This window comes from Vigna radiata, chromosome 6 (genome assembly GCF_000741045.1).
Source record: "Vigna radiata var. radiata cultivar VC1973A chromosome 6, Vradiata_ver6, whole genome shotgun sequence".
NCBI lineage: Eukaryota > Viridiplantae > Streptophyta > Magnoliopsida > Fabales > Fabaceae > Vigna > Vigna radiata.
In genome coordinates this window covers 11,281,708-11,297,768 of record NC_028356.1, presented here as the reverse complement: position 1 = coordinate 11,297,768, position 16,061 = coordinate 11,281,708, and the positions used below count along the sequence as shown (strand labels likewise).

Sequence of the window (16,061 nt, the reverse complement as noted above, 5' to 3'; positions counted from 1 at the left end):
GGTAGTACAAAAATGGAGTTATAGTTTTGTTTAAGGTAGTTGAAAATTTTATATACGCCCATTAGATGACCGAACCTGGCTCTGATACCACTGTTAGTATTTAAAGGTTGTGAAAGGAGTAGTTGATAAGGTAGAGAAAATGTAGAGAAAATGTGGAGATAGTAGAATGTAAAAGTAGTTGAAAGAAGTGTTGTAGTTGTCTTAGTTGTTGTAGATGTTGGTTTCTTGTCTACATACATCAAATGGTAGAGTTCATGGGTATTTATAGACCCATAGAATATTCTAGAACATACTAGCCATAACTTATGTGGAATGTTCTAGATTTTCACATATGTAGACTATTCTTGATTTTTCTTCCTATCTTAGGCTTTTCTACAACATTCTAGAACTTGTATTACATTTGAACTCTTCTATCTAAGGTGCTTCTACATTCTTTTAGAATTTGCATTAGACTCTAATATGGCCTAATGTTCTTGTTCCATGAGTTAACTATATACATAACTTCCACGGTTGGACGTTGTGTATATATTGTCCGCATAGTTAATCAATGTTCAAACTTGAATAAATACATTGCTACAAACAAAACTGATGAAGATGTGTCAATGTTATATATTATATATGAATAACTATGCAAGACACACCTAATTGATACTTTTCATTTGTTTGAAGCTTTCATGTTACATCGAATCATCTATCTCTCTGTTCTATCTTTTTATCTCTTCAGTCTCAGATTAACAAACAAGGTGTGCGTGAATCATTTTTCTTTTGAGTTCTGAGGGGGTATCGTTTCCTGGTTAAGAGGAACAGTATCTTTGTCAACAGTGTCAGGTTCAGGTGCAAGCTTAAAAGGAGTGTTGCCTTCTTTGTCTACGGCAAGTGGATTCGCCCCCCTGAAATAATTGCTAACTTCTTTCACAAAATTTTTGAACACCAATTTTAAATATCTCTTTTCAATTCCCTTGAGACGTGTTTCAAAACAATTACCTTGTAATAAGCACTTTTGCAGTTGCATGCTTCCCCATCATAGTGCAGTAATGTAGTGGTGTCTTTCCTTGAGAATCGCTAGCATTTACGTCTGCCCCATACTGTAGGAGTAGCTCTACCATTGCAACATCACAATTTCGGCATGCCAGGTGAAGGACACCAGAACCATCTTGTACGTCCTCCACTGATTCATGAGTTGAGTTTTCGCATGATGTGTTGGGATCATTAGTTGAAGAAGGCATGTTGCAAGAAAAGCCTGAACAACAATGCATTATTTACTCAAATAGGGTTTCTGCTTTTTCAGTTGGATGGAGATAAGAAGATCTACCTGGTTCACGACTAATAGCATTGACATTCACATCTGATTTCACAATGTGTCGGTACACTGCTCTCTTGTCATTGGCTTTGATGCTTTCTGCCACCTGTTGTGAAAGGAGATCGTTGATCTTTACCCGGCAAACAAACACTTTTGCATCATACTGCAACAACACAAACCATGCATCAACTTCTCTCTCCCAGACATTCAACTACTTCAACTAAAGTTTTTAATCAGTTATCTTATTTATAAACATGAAACGCCATGGATATTCATTCTCTTAGGTGCATAAAAGGTTCATTAATCTTTCTAGCTTATATTACCTTTGCATGAATGAACCTCTCCTTTAGTGAAATAGGATCATCATGTGATGGTTTTCTTGCATGAAATAACTTTTTCTGCGGCTTGGATGATCTACATATTGTAAGTTAGATGTATGTTAGTGAAAGTTTAAAAAATTAATCCCATCAAGCTTAGAAAAACTCACCCATCAGGATTCTCATCTGTTTGTGAAGAACCTGATGGTTGCAACAGTTCCTCCCAAACTGAGTTTGCAAAGAGATTCCCCAGTGACTGAAGCATGCTCAAGACAGCTGAATCCCATACTTTTACATCAAGGGTCAGTGATCTTACCTATCAAAAAAAAAAAAAAAAAAAAAGTTGACTCACCTTATTTTGATTGAAAACAAAAACCCTCTAAGTACTGTACAGAAATTTCACTAAATAGTTCCTTCAGTTTTTAACCAACAAGAAAAGACAAAAACATGATCAACTCAGAGTTCATTACACTGTAGCATGATCTTCAATTACTTACTTTTGATAAATGTACACCAAGATTCCGGTGGACACCGGAACATTCAATGCATATGAGGATGCCGAGGTTTAAGGATGCCCAATCTGGATCAGGTTTGCCGCAATCAGCACATTTGTCATTGCCACTAACTTTCCTAAGAATATCAATTGGCTTTTCACTTTTAGTACTTTGCTTATTCTTCTGCAAGTCTTCGGACGACATAGAATCCCCATTCAATGCTAGATCATCATCTGGACAACCTTTTAACAAAAGAAGCTTGTTGGCAGAATGACCGTTACCATTTTCTGACACATCAGACTGTCAAACATTCACGATTAATACTGGCATCAGTGGATGCAATTACAAGATTTGTTAAGAAATGGTTTAGGAATACTCAGGCAAGACATTCGTTAATATCTGTGATTGAATGAATGTGTAAAGAAAAGGCAAAAAGAAAAGAAATATGATGTACCAGTGTCTGTACACTCAATAAGGAGGCAATTACACCAGTTATCTTTTCCATCCAATCCATCTGATCCACAGCATTTTCTGCCTGCATGATGTTGTGTGGTGAGAAGATAAAATGCAAAAGTAGAGGTGAGTAAATGTCGGGAAATGCATACCTGCAATGTGTAACTCTTTGACGGTGAAATAATCCTGAAGCAGAACCTTAAATCAGATTGTTCAGCATCAGACTTGATTGTTGAAGTGAGCAGGTTCACTGTGTGACGTGCTACACATTTGTCATCAGGCATGACTCCATGGTTATGTGAAGAAAGAAGGCGACTCAAAATTCCAGCACTATTATCGGTGGCACAATTTCTGTGTAGGGATGGTTGATTGCTACACTGATTAAGATCATGAAATTAAAATCAGCATTATCATCTGGCTAGTTAGTTTGAGGGTATATGCCTTGGTATTAGTTGGATACTTACATGTAATCCATTCCATGGTTTACGAAAGTAGTAAAGCATTCCACGACTATCAAGAACAAAGAACCTTCTCTTCCAGTCACCCCTCAAACTTGAGGATCGTTTAGAGAGATACCCTTGCCGAATGATTTGAACCTAAAAGTAGTGCAGATGGGATTCAGAATCCATTCATGTCCTTTGGAATTTGTTTTGTAGTTTTTTCTGAGTGAGATATTGTCATGAGCTTAGATAGATACCTTTCCATTTTCGGCAGACTCTGTTATAGCATCTGCCACTTTATTAGATATCCTTGAAAAAGGCTGCACCGGATTCCCATCTCTAGTGGGAGAAACGTAAGGGCCAGTCAAGGACATCATGCTCTCTTGATGAACATGTTTTTTGTACTCCAGCATTCTTTCACAAAGACGAATCTGCTCTTCATTGTAACTTTCTCTTGCCTTTTGTGTATAAGCCAAAACCTGCAAATATCAGATAAATATTCCATTCATAATAAATTAGGAATGCTAATAATATTTTTAATACCACAGTTCTTCTCAACGTGTAACTTTCACTACTATACTTAGCATTTTGAATGTATCTTACTAGCCTTCATATAATCGAAGAAAATTGCTTACATGTTAATAAAATTATATGGAAAAGTGATTCTTTTTAAGTTTAAGATTCTATTTAAAGTTGAAGCCACTCCAGGTAAATGTTATGCTCGATAAAAATCACTTAGAAAGTGTGTTTCCTAAAGTTACAAGATAAGTTTAGAGTAAATAGAAAAACCTCGACAATGAAAGGCTCCAGCTCATGTAATAACTGATATCCCTGCAAAAGGGAAAGAAATTTTAGAAACTTTACAAGTGCAATATTTCATATTGAAAATGCCAATAACTCCGTAATACCTGTCGATAATATCGAAGATGAGCATCCATAACACCAGTGACAGCCTCCAAAAACTCAAACCTCTTCTTGGCCTCAACATTATGAAGAGCACTAACCTAGAAAACAAGATGAAATGTGGTAAGAACTTTCTTTATTCATTCCATGATATTAGAAAGCAGCATATCTTGCTCAACTAAGATTACCAGATTGAAACGAGATTCCTCAAAGGAGGTTCTTGCATTGTGCAATTCCTGGAATGTCTCTCTACCAAATTAGATTGAAAAAATAATGGTAACCCATGATAAGCTAAGACAACATTCATGAATGAAAATGCCAAAAAAAAAGCTACATGACCCACCTCTTCTACGACAGTAGCAACATCAATTTTAGTGCTTTTTCTCAATGACATAAACTTCTCACGTGCCTGTTGCATAAAACAAACGTTGTATTTGTGTTATGATCAAGAATCAGAGGTCAATGAACTTTTAAGAGATTGTGTTATCTAATTTGTTTTAAAAATGACATGAATTTCTTCTAAGGAAAAACTTGTATTGATCATGACATGACTTATACATTCACTAGAAGGGTAGGGCAAACATGGAAGAAAAAACCATTATATTGTGCAATTTTTTTAAAGCTATTTAGAAGCACCTGATCATGGACAATGGAAGCTTTCTCAAATCGCCTTCGAGCTTCCTGCAAGCAACAGATAAAACATGGACGATGAAAAAAGTCATTTGAAGGAAAAAAATTGTTTTGGTGAACATAAGAAAATCAGCTCTCAAGCATTATCCTTTTTGAAGGTTGTCAAATTTTAAAACTGAGTTCTATCATATTATGTAGTTTTTAATTCACTGTTCGTTGTCTTAAGTTTAGTTATATATAGTCCTGTAATGAAGTTATTCCATCACAGTTACGATTTCATTACTTTCAAGTTACTAATTTTTCCAAGTGAACCAATAAACCATTAACTTTCTCCACAGAAATAATTATATTTAAAACATCTAAAAATTTCTTGTACTCAATAAGTACCTTGACATCTAGGATATCCACGTTTAGCATGTTCAGTAATCGGTCATTTAGCATGTGCTCCGCCTAAGAAGCCACATTAGAAGTAGAGTCAGTTTAGCAATCAGTTATAACAACTCTTTCTGTACTATAAAATCTTAAGGAAAGGGAATTTTTCAACTATATTATCTAATCTAATCCAATTTAAAGAAATGCATAGGTAGAAAATATGAACCACAACACACTGTTAACTCAATAAACAACGAACAAAAGCTCACAAACGGTTATTGTTAGTATTTTGAGGTTGTAAAATGAATAGTTGATGGGGTAGAGAAATTGTGGAGATAGTAAAATATGAAATTAGTAGTTGGAAAAAGTGTATTTGTAGTTGTCTTAGTCGTGGTAGATGTTGTCTTACATCAAATGGTGGAGTACATAGGTATTTATAGACCCATAGGTTATTCTAAAAAATGCTAGTCATTACTTACGTGGAATGTTCTAGATTTTTACTATGTAGAATGTTCTTGATTTTTTTTCTTCATATCTTAGGTTTTTCTACAATAGTTTAGAATTTGTATTGCATTTTCTATCTTTAAGATTTTCTATATTCTTCTAAAATTTGCATTACACTTTAATACTTCTCCTGGATACAGATTCGGTAACTCCAAGCATAACATGTAGTAGCTCAAATCTTGGTCTTAGTAACGCCTTCGTAAAAATATCTGCAATTTGGTCTTTTGTTGACAGTTTCGAGTCAAATTCATTTAGTTGTCTCTTCATCTCGAATGAAGTGATATTTAATGGCTATATTTTTTCTTCTTTGATGATGGACTGGATTTTTTGGTATTTTTATTGTCGATTTGTTACGCAATAGACAATAGTCGGTCCATCTTGTGGTTCACCCATTTTTTTCAAGTATTCTTCATAGCCATATTGCTTTGCTCATGGTTTCAAGTGTTACTACATACTTTGCTTTTGTTGTTGATTATGCCACACAGTTGCTTGCTTCTTTGATGCCCAAGATAAAATACTTGATCCTAGTGAGAAAGTGTATCCTAACATACTCTTCATTTCGTCCATTGATCCTGCCCAATCACTACTTGTGTAGTCAATCATCCTTGAGTTAGTCATGGTTTTATTATACCAAACTCCTTTCTGCCTTGTAGATATCTTTGGCTTTTGCATGAATCTTGATAGAAGACTTGTAGCATACAAAATGTTTGGTTGTGTGGTTGGGATATATAGGAGACTTCCAATCAAAATCATGTAGTGTGATACATCTACTTCTTGTGCTCCATAATCTTTTTGTAGCTTCTTGTTTCCACCGATGGACTAGCGACAAGTTTATAATCATCCATCTTGAACTTATTTAGTAGAGCTTCAATATATTTATTTTGAGAGATAAATGTGCCTTTTTTTTGTTGTTTCACCTTTATATAGAAGAAATAGTTCATCAAGCCAAGGTTGGTCATCTCAAATGTCTTCATCATATATTCTTTAAATTCTTTCATCATCTTTATATGGTTTCTTGTATAGATAACATCATCAACAAATAAGGGGACAATGAGATCAATATGAGTCTTGTCTTGAACTACCTTAGTTAGACATCTATTTAGAATGTAAGTTGTAGTGTAGACAGCTTCAGCCTAAAAAGTGTTAGACTTACTTTTCTGTTTTATCCTTGATCTTGCCATCTCCATGACTATGTGACTGTAAGTTGTTGCTCTATGCCTTCATCTTTGGAGAAATTTTCAAACTCACGAGGTGTGTACTCCTTGCCACAATCACTTTTAAGTACTTTTATCTGTTTTCCACTTTGCTTCTCGAAAAAGGCCTTGAATTTCTTGAATACTCTTAAGACTTATAACTTTGCCTTTAGGAAATAGACCCATGCTGTTCTAGAGAAGTCATCAATGAAGAGGATGAAATACATGTTGTTGTGATTTGAAGGTGCCTTCATCGGTCCACAAACATCGGTGTAAATAAACTCTAATAAGTCTTTTGCTCTCCATGTTTTGTCTATCAAGAATGGTAATCGGTGTTGTTTGCCGAGGAGACATCCTTTGCATGATTCATTGTTCTCCTTCAAGTATGGAAGATCTCTCATCATGTTTTTTTATGTAGAAGCTTTAAGTTATGCGTGTTGAAGTGACCAAATTTCCCATGCCAAAGCCATGAGTCATCAACTTCTACCTTTATGGCAATATTAGTTCCAAGTTCAAAAGATTATAGGAAAGCTCTTATTTCTCTTCTCCATTTTTACTTTGCCAATTTCTATCCTTCAACTGTCATAAATTTACATGTATATTTTTCAAAGTGAAGAGAATATCCATTCTCCATCATTTGATAAATACTTAAAAGATTATTTTTAAGATTTGGAACTAGTAAAACATCCTTGATGAATTTCGTACCTTTCTTTGTGTCCACCATGACAGATCCTTTGCCTTGAGACTCCATTGTGGTGCCATTTCCTAGCCAAACTTTGACACCAACAGATTTATCAATGTCTTTAAAGATGCTTTGATATTTTTCCATGTGATTGTTGCATCTACTGCCCAAGTACCAACTTCCTTCTCCACTTGGAGATTCTTGATTGGAATAGAATAAGAGTTTCTCCTGATTATGTTCTTCCGTAGAGTTTGTTTTATGCTTATTTTTATTACGAGAATACTTCTTTACGTGACCAAAATTCTTGTAGTACTAACATTGAGGGTTTCCATTACGCCAAAAATCTTTTAACATGGAGGATATTTTCCTTGACGAGTCATATAGAAACTTCTAGAATTTTCTTTATTTCTAGAAATTTCTCCTCTACTTTTATTTTTTTTTATCCCTTATTTTGAGACCTAATTTTACTTTTGATTGAAAGACATTTTTTACTCAGCCTTTTTCATGCCTTTTCAATCTTTGTTCGTAAGCTTGAAGAGATTCCATTAGTTATGTTACTAACAATGTAGCCAAATCTTTTATTTATTCAATGTCAGTTGTGGTTGCATCATATTTTTGGGGAATAAAAGTTAAAATGTTCTCAACGATTTTTATGTCAAGAATTGTTTCCCCATAGGCTTTCATATGACTAACTATTTCTTTTATTCTAGAATAGTAGTCTTTAATAGCCTCAGATTGTTTCATTCTTATTAATTCCAACTCTTGTCTTAGAGAATGAAGTTTAATATTGAGTATCTCATGACTTCCTTGAAACTCTTATTGTATTATGTTCCGAGCTTGCTTTGCATTTATGGCACCTATTATTCTTAGAAAATTTGTGTCATTAACTGCTTGTTGAAGTGCAAGTAAAACCCTTGAATCCTTCTTCTTATTTTCCTTCAACTCCTTCTTTTGAGTTGTAGTAAGAGTGGAGGTGTCTTCTGGAATAGTAAATCTCTCTTCTATAATGTCCCATAAATTTTGAGAGTGAAAGAATGTCTTCATTTTGGCACTCCAAAAATCATAATTTTCTCATGTGTAAATAGGTACTAGATTTGGTGATGTTTGATTGGAAGTGGCCATAGGTTGAGAAAACATTTTGGAAATAGTATAGAATGAAGTTATAGTTTTGTTTGAGATAGTTGAAAATTTTTGTCTATGGCTAGTAGATGACCGAACATAGCTTTGGTACCACTATTAGTACGTTGAGGTTGTGAAAGGAATAGTTGATGGGATAAAGAAAATATGGAGATAGTAGAATGTGAAAGTACTAATTGGAAGAAGTATATTTTATAGTTGTTTTAGTTGTGGTAGATATTGTCTTACATCAAATGGTGGAATACATGGGTATTTATAGACACATAAGTTATTCTTAAAAATGTTAGCCACAACTTATATAGAATGTTCTAAATTTTTACTTATGTAAAATGTTCTTGATTTTTTTCTTCTAAATATAGGACAGGTTCATCGTGCAAGATTAAATGGGCAAGAGGTTGTTGTCAAAGTGCAAAGACTTGGTCTCAGATCATTTTGATATTCATCTTAAAAATCTGAGGGTTAGTGTCATATAATGCTTGCACTATTGTGTGAAAATGTAATATTACTCTTCGATAATTCTATTACCTTCTCTTTAACTTAATTTCCTACATTTAATTCCAAGATTGACATTTAATTTCAATATATGTTCTGATATGGGAAATTTGTTGTATTTCAGGTTTTGGTTTAATGATTAAACAAATAATATATATATATATATATATATTAAATTTAAGTCTGTTATGTTCACAACAGCCTTAAATTCAGTGTTATTTTTATTTATAATTGTATGAAGATCTAAGTCTGTTGGTCAACAACAACCTTAAACTTTAAGTCTGTTGGTCAACAACAGACTTAAAATTTACGTCTGCCGAATCTAAGTCTGTTGTAAAACAGACTTAAAAAGCCCGAAATAACATACTTAAAAAGCTCGTTTTGAAGTAGTGATAACTTCCAACTATACACCCTACTCCCCCTTTTATACATTTTGTTAGGCTCAGTAACGTTTCTTTTCTTCCTATATACAATTAACTCCCTAATATTTTCACAATATTCTAAAATTTGTATTACATTTTCTATCGGTAAGATTTTCTATATTCTTCTAAAATTTACTTAATAGTTATAATAATGCGTGCTAGGAAAACCAAAGTTTGACCACGGCCAAAATGGACAAATCATTACCTGTGACCGAAGAACTTCCTTATGTGTACCCATTTCTCTGAATGCAATAGCAAATTTGGTCATAACTGGTCCTGATATGAAATAAAATATTTTGTCATTGAATATTCAAAGAGAGCATAATATAAAAATATCATGCTGTGTATATACATCCAGTAACAATAAATGACTTGTTATTCTCAACCTAAATTTTCATGCTAGCTCAGGGCAGTTCATAACTCAAGAAATAACCTCAAAAAATACAAGCAGCAAGCATATCTATTTAGGTTTACTTAAAGGCTTATTTTTATAAAGAAAACGTTACAGGAGGAAAGAGATATCAACAAGACTTACCTCCCAAAGTTACAAACAGAGGATCATTATGCCCTCCTCCAAAATTTTCAAGGGCACTAGCAAATGCAATATCTCCATCATATGCATCTCCAATCCCTTCCCTGTTTATCATAAATATAAAGTAATTACTTGACACAAAAATTCATATACGTACGAAATATTACTGATCATTAAACTAATTATACTAGTGCACAAGACCCACAAAAGTTTCTGGAGTTATTCTATATTGAGAACTATTTTGCCGTTTCAGACTTGAGGTTTGACAAAAATCATTCCAGATTTAAAGTTCCAACCTGTCCTAAATGAACAAGTTCAGGTATAAAAGAGGTTTTGGCATGTCTTGTATTTATATTGAAGTATCATCAAGTATGGGCTTTCTTAGGAGAGAAATATTCTACGCTTTACGTATTTAACTAGCAACACATATACACAAAAAATTAACAAAAACAATGGTATGGAGAACCCACGTGTACTTTCGAGCTCCTTTGTAGAACTTGAAACATCTCGAGCGTAACGATTCTGCACTCTCTTCCATGCACTGAAGCTGCATATAACCCATTCATTTCAAGAACATGCACCACCAAACTAACCATAACCATGTATGTTAAAGGACAAATATGTATTGCAACTGCAAAATACCATTTTTTATATAAAAACCCATGAACCTTCTAAAAATCAACGAATGAATAAATCATGCTAATAAACAACATTGCGTAACAGGAACGTATCAACATAACACCAACATTGTTATTTAATATGTACATTTTTTTTTTCAAGAATCTTGTGATAGATATTGTAAGGGTGAAAGAACAAACAGAACAGAACCTGTTGCCGGAACATGGGCGAGTCATTGAGTTTTGAGAAATCCATTTCCGGAAAATAATAAGAATTAATATGGATATTCTTGTCTTTTTTATTTTGTCGTTCTTCTGTCTTGTTATTTTGTTTTCAGGAGAAGTCCTATTGTAATAGTTGGAGAGACGAAAGAAGAACAACAAAAGAAGGAACAGGTATATTCTGTTTAGTTTTTGTCAAGATTAATGTTATTTAGAGAGCGCAATTGAAGGTTTGAAGTTGTGGTTTGGGATTTGGACATGTGGCTCCAAAGCTCATCTGGCCCTTATGTTCCTGTCTCCATCTAGTCACACCCTGTCACACTCAAACAACTGGTTTCCGACTCTAACCGTCTATATATTTTCCTTCAATACAGGGGTCATTCCACCCTGCCTTTTGTCTCACCTTTCAAAAATATATACAAATTAGGCTAAACAACCTTTTGCTACATATACTACATCATTATTTTTTATTTTTGTTTCTTTTCTTTCTTTTTTTTCTGATTTGATCTTTACTAAATTTTAAAATTCAGTTTTCCATATTCAAATTTATATGGTCAGCTTCTTTCCTAAAAGTATAATTAACAATTCTTATGATTTTTTATTTTAATAATAAAGATAATTTTCAATACATAAAATGTAAATTTTTTCTTAATCTTTTGAGATAACATATTCAAATAAATCAGGTTTAAATCTAATTGAAAATTATACATTTAGTTAGAATAATTATAGATTAAGTGATATTTAATTTAATATTGAATTAAATATGTTTTTAATTTTTAAACTTTTATGTGAAATTGGCACTAGTACATAAATGTTGTTTAACGTCGGTTAATTTGGGCTTTTAACGTCACTTACACNACAGACGTCTATAAGGGTGACATCCATGGGAGTTCGGAAATCCTCTTAACCGATGTCAATATAAACGTCGGTTAACGATATCTACTGACGTCCATATAGACGTCTACTTATACCCCACACCGACGTCTAATTTCTCTATATAGACATCTACGTATCCATAAAACCGACGTTTACATGAATATATAAAGGTTTAAAATGACACTAACCGACGTCTATGTTCCTTATAGATGTCGGACCTCGCACTAACCGACGTCTAACAAAGGCGTTGTGTTTTAGTGCAGTTTTGATCCAGACATTCGATAGCATAGTTGAACACTCTCCTCTCGCTAGTTTCCCCACAAAAAAAGCTTGCATCTTTTGAATCTTCTATGACATTTCAACCCAAAACCGAACCTGGGTCCATGACTACTTCCCATTATTCAACCGCAAAAGAAAAAAATTACGGTGACACGAGAACTAGACAAGGACCTGTTGACTCACTAGCAAGTGTACCAGATCGTGCAAGTAATATAATCGGTAATACCCAATATCGTTCTTCCCAAGAGACTCGAAAGGTGTTATCTTTCCTGTGAATCAAAATCGTAAGACTTGTAGAGAGAAATAATTGTTGTGAATGCAAAGATAGAAAATAAACATGCAATGTGTTGATTCAATTGACGAAAAAGACTATGGATGAATGGAGTTGTTGGGGGTTGACAATTTCATCTAATTCACTCCCTCTTATCTACTCCTCTTGTTTAATGTGCTTGATTATCTAATCGCTACTGCCTGGCGGCAAGGGGCCACCGCCCGGCGGTTTGCCTCTAATCGCAAATCCGCCCAGCGCCCAAGCCAGGTGCCTCCTCCTCGCCTTGGACCGCCCAGCGGTGAATTTTGTCGCCGGGAGGTTTCTTCACTCTTCTTTTCTTCAATTTTCTTCCTCTATCTTGAGTCTAAGACCTTCATCTTCAACCCCAATCTTCATTTTCATCAAAATCACTACAAAATAATGCAAAAAAAGCATAAGATCGCTACAAACAGCTTTTGACTCTCGACTGACTCATTTATTGAGTTTTACTTGATTCTAAGCTCGTTTTAAGTCTTAAAGGGTTGAGTTAGAAGAGAGAAAAGAAAAAGTTGAGTTAGAAGAGAGAGAAGAAGAAAGAAAAAGTGAGGCTGAGAGAAAAGAAAAAGAAAAGATTGTGAAAGAGGAGAGAAAAGAAAAAGAAGAGGTTGAGAGAAAAAAAGAAAAAATTGAGAAAAATGTTCATCACCTTGAGGACTGTTCCAAAAAAGAAAAANAAAATGTTCATCACCTTGAGGACTGTTCCAAAAAAGAAAAAGAGATGCAATCAGGGTGTTTTGATGAAATCTTCAAGAAACTAGGGATAAAAAATCCAAAACTAGGGTCCAAACAGAGGCAAATCATGCATATGCAGTTTAAATCATCAAAACTCAAGCTATTTCATCAACATTCATCAAGAATCAAAGCCTTGAAAGATTACAACACTAGATTGCATGACTTACTTGGTTGGAGAGAAGGGATTAGTAGACAATGCTCAAACAAATGCAAGGAATTTGACTTCTAGCCGCTACACACTTCAAAACCCAAAACTTGAATGGCTAAATGGTGCAAAATGGGTGAGAACTAGGGTTCTTGGAGGAAGAATGAAGGGGAAAGTGAGAAGAGAACTTAGGAGGAGTGTTTAGGGAGGCTAGATGGTAAGGATTCCGAGAAAGGGGGCTTGGGCGAACCCCTAGGGTATAAAAGAATGAAGTGGGCCAAAATCCTGCTTGAGCCCAATCAAAGGGACCCAAATCTATAGAACGCGCCACCCGGAGCCCCTTAGGGGTCGCTTGAGCGCCGTGCGACACTTTTCTCCCTTAGCTTTTTTGCTTGTTCCGGATGGATAATACAACTCCTTCACAATTTCTCTGTAGTCGTCCGGTCTTCGTACGCACTCCCATCCTTTCTAGTTTCAGCCGGTCAGTTACCTGTTAAAAGGGCTCCAACGCTGAAGTCAGTTTCCAATTCCACAATAGAGATAGAAAGAGAAAGTACTGAGCCAGTATAAATGCGTATTCAATGTTATCTACCTACTCTTACCTTTGACCTCTATTTATAGTTTTTCTGATGGGCCGATAATTAGTTTCCTTAATCACGGCCCAATACCGGCCCAGATGTCTCTAATCCTATTTAGTTTACTAACCCTTTCTTTACTGTCGATCATCTTAACGTACTTGTTCATTATGTCCGTCCGGTCAGGTACTCTTAACCGTCCGGTGTTATCCTCCGGTCTTCTTTAATAAACTTTTCTCGGGCGGACGTACGAATCGTCAATAGATGTGCCCGGTCATCCTTCTCAGTACAGAGGACCCCCAAGCCTGAAGGGACGAAGTGGTTGAAAGGCTTTAAAAGTGGGGTGTGACGGTTACGATTCTTGAGTATGCGTTGGGCGGGAAAGGACACGCGTCCCCTCGTGAGCGGTTGGTTTGCTTTGTGCATTGAACCGTCGCGAATCCAGACCGTCGATGATACATAGATCTAACGGTGGTTGGGGCATGGTAGTTTTCAAAATTTTTCTATAAATAAGGGGTGGGGATGGGTTACTGGCCACTTCTTTTACCTCTTTACCTTTCTACTACTTGAGAATTTTTCGCCTTTAGGTAATAAACGATTGCGATCAGTGTTCATTCGTCGGAGGAGTCGTCGGGCCGAGGCGGTGGAGTCGGGGCTGGGACAACAAGTGGAGTAGGTGTTCCGGCGGTGGCGGAACAGGTGGAATCCAGGTTTGCAGATAATGTTGCGTCCTCCAGTTCGGTCTCGTCCACTTTTCTGGACGCTCACCCGGGTGACAGTTCGGTCCCGCCTTCTCCGGACGGGGATCGGCTAGTCAACGGGTATGCCATATTTTTGCAGAAGGGTGGGATACGTGTCGACTGCGAAGCGGTGGAACCGGCCGGTGGGTGGTCACGGATTCGTGGTTATCGTTGGGTGTCCCCTGATGTGAACGAGTATACGTCGAACTTCGGGACTCATGCAGACCTGTCATTGTGGTTAAACCTGTTAGATGCCTCAGCTGGAGGCAGTATTAATAGAAAAACAGAAGATGAGGCGTACAATTTGATAGAAGATATGGCTTTAAATGAAGTGTCGCAAAGTGAGAGGGGCACGCAAAAAGGAGGACTCCTACATCTTCCTACTGAAGACGCTGCAGCAGCACAGAACCACCTCCTCAGCCAGAAACTGGATAAGTTGACAAAGATCATCTCCGAACTTCCTCGGGGACTTAGAAATATTTCTCAGGCTCAGCAACTCTGTGATTTATGCGGTGGTGACCATATTAATAGTCAATGTGCTTTTACGGAGGAGATGCAGCAGGACATGAATTATATGGGGGCCCAATTTCAGTACAAGCAGGGAAATTTCAACCAAGGTAATTCTAACCAAGGTTGGAAAAATCATCCAAGTATTGGGCAAAGCCAGAATACTTCTTCTGGACAAGGAGGAAACTTCCGACAGCAACAACCGTTACCTCTGTGGCAGCAAGTGAGTAATTTGACTAAGTCTGTTAGGACCTTGAGTAGTGGATTTGATGACTTCTACAAAAGATATGAGCAGCAGGTAAATAGCAATCAGGCTAGTTTCAAATCACTAGAGTCACAGATTGGGCAGCTGGCATCAAGAATAGAAATCACAGAGAAAAACCAGTTTAGGGCCAGCATTGAGGCTAACCCTAAGAAGGAATGCAAGATTATCACAAGCCAGGATGGTTGGGACACAGAAAGCCATGATGGTTGGGAAGTAGACATTGAACCACTCCATATGGTGAACAGTGAAGAGGAGGAGATGTTAATGGGTGAATTCTTTGAACCCATGAGCAGTGTAGATGAAGAAGATGAGAATTATAGGGAAGAAGAGGTTGGTGAAGAAAAAGAGGAAATGGAAACCAGAACAAATCATAAGGGGGGCTCGAGAGAGATTTTCAACCGGATGACTGTGTTACCTGTAGAAAATAAGCAGCGTCCTCCCTATTCAAAGAGAATCAAAGTTAACAGGGATGATGAAATTGAGCTTACTGATGAAGAAGAAGATCTTTTTGTTCAACCACAGAAGAGCAATTATCCTCCTAAGGCTAAAGATCTGGGGTGCTTAACACTGTTATGTTCTCTGAATGATTTGGATGTGGAAGCTATGATAGATTCGGGATCTAACATCAATTTAATACCCACAGAACTTCTGAAGGAAATCGGTGGACTTGTGTTGAAACCCTCTGACTTGACTATAACAATGGCAGACGATTCTAAAAAAGTGCCAGTGGGAATGGTGGAAACTGTTGTTGTGCGAGCAGACTGTCTTAAGTTTTTAGCAGATTTCATTGTCATGGATGTTAAAACAGAGAAGGAGCATCCTGTAATTTTGGGGCGACCCTTCATGGCAACATCAAAGATGTTTATTGATGTTCATGATGGAAGAATAATGATGAGAGATTTGAATTATCTATTTCTCTATA

The 16,061-nt window shown here is 36.1% G+C and overlaps 1 pseudogene; it reads right to left on the bottom strand.

Moving 5' to 3' along the window:
- Positions 1 to 754: 754 nt before the first annotated feature.
- On the bottom strand, positions 755 to 10,744 carry LOC106763430 (annotated as a pseudogene).
- Positions 10,745 to 16,061: the final 5,317 nt, after the last annotated feature.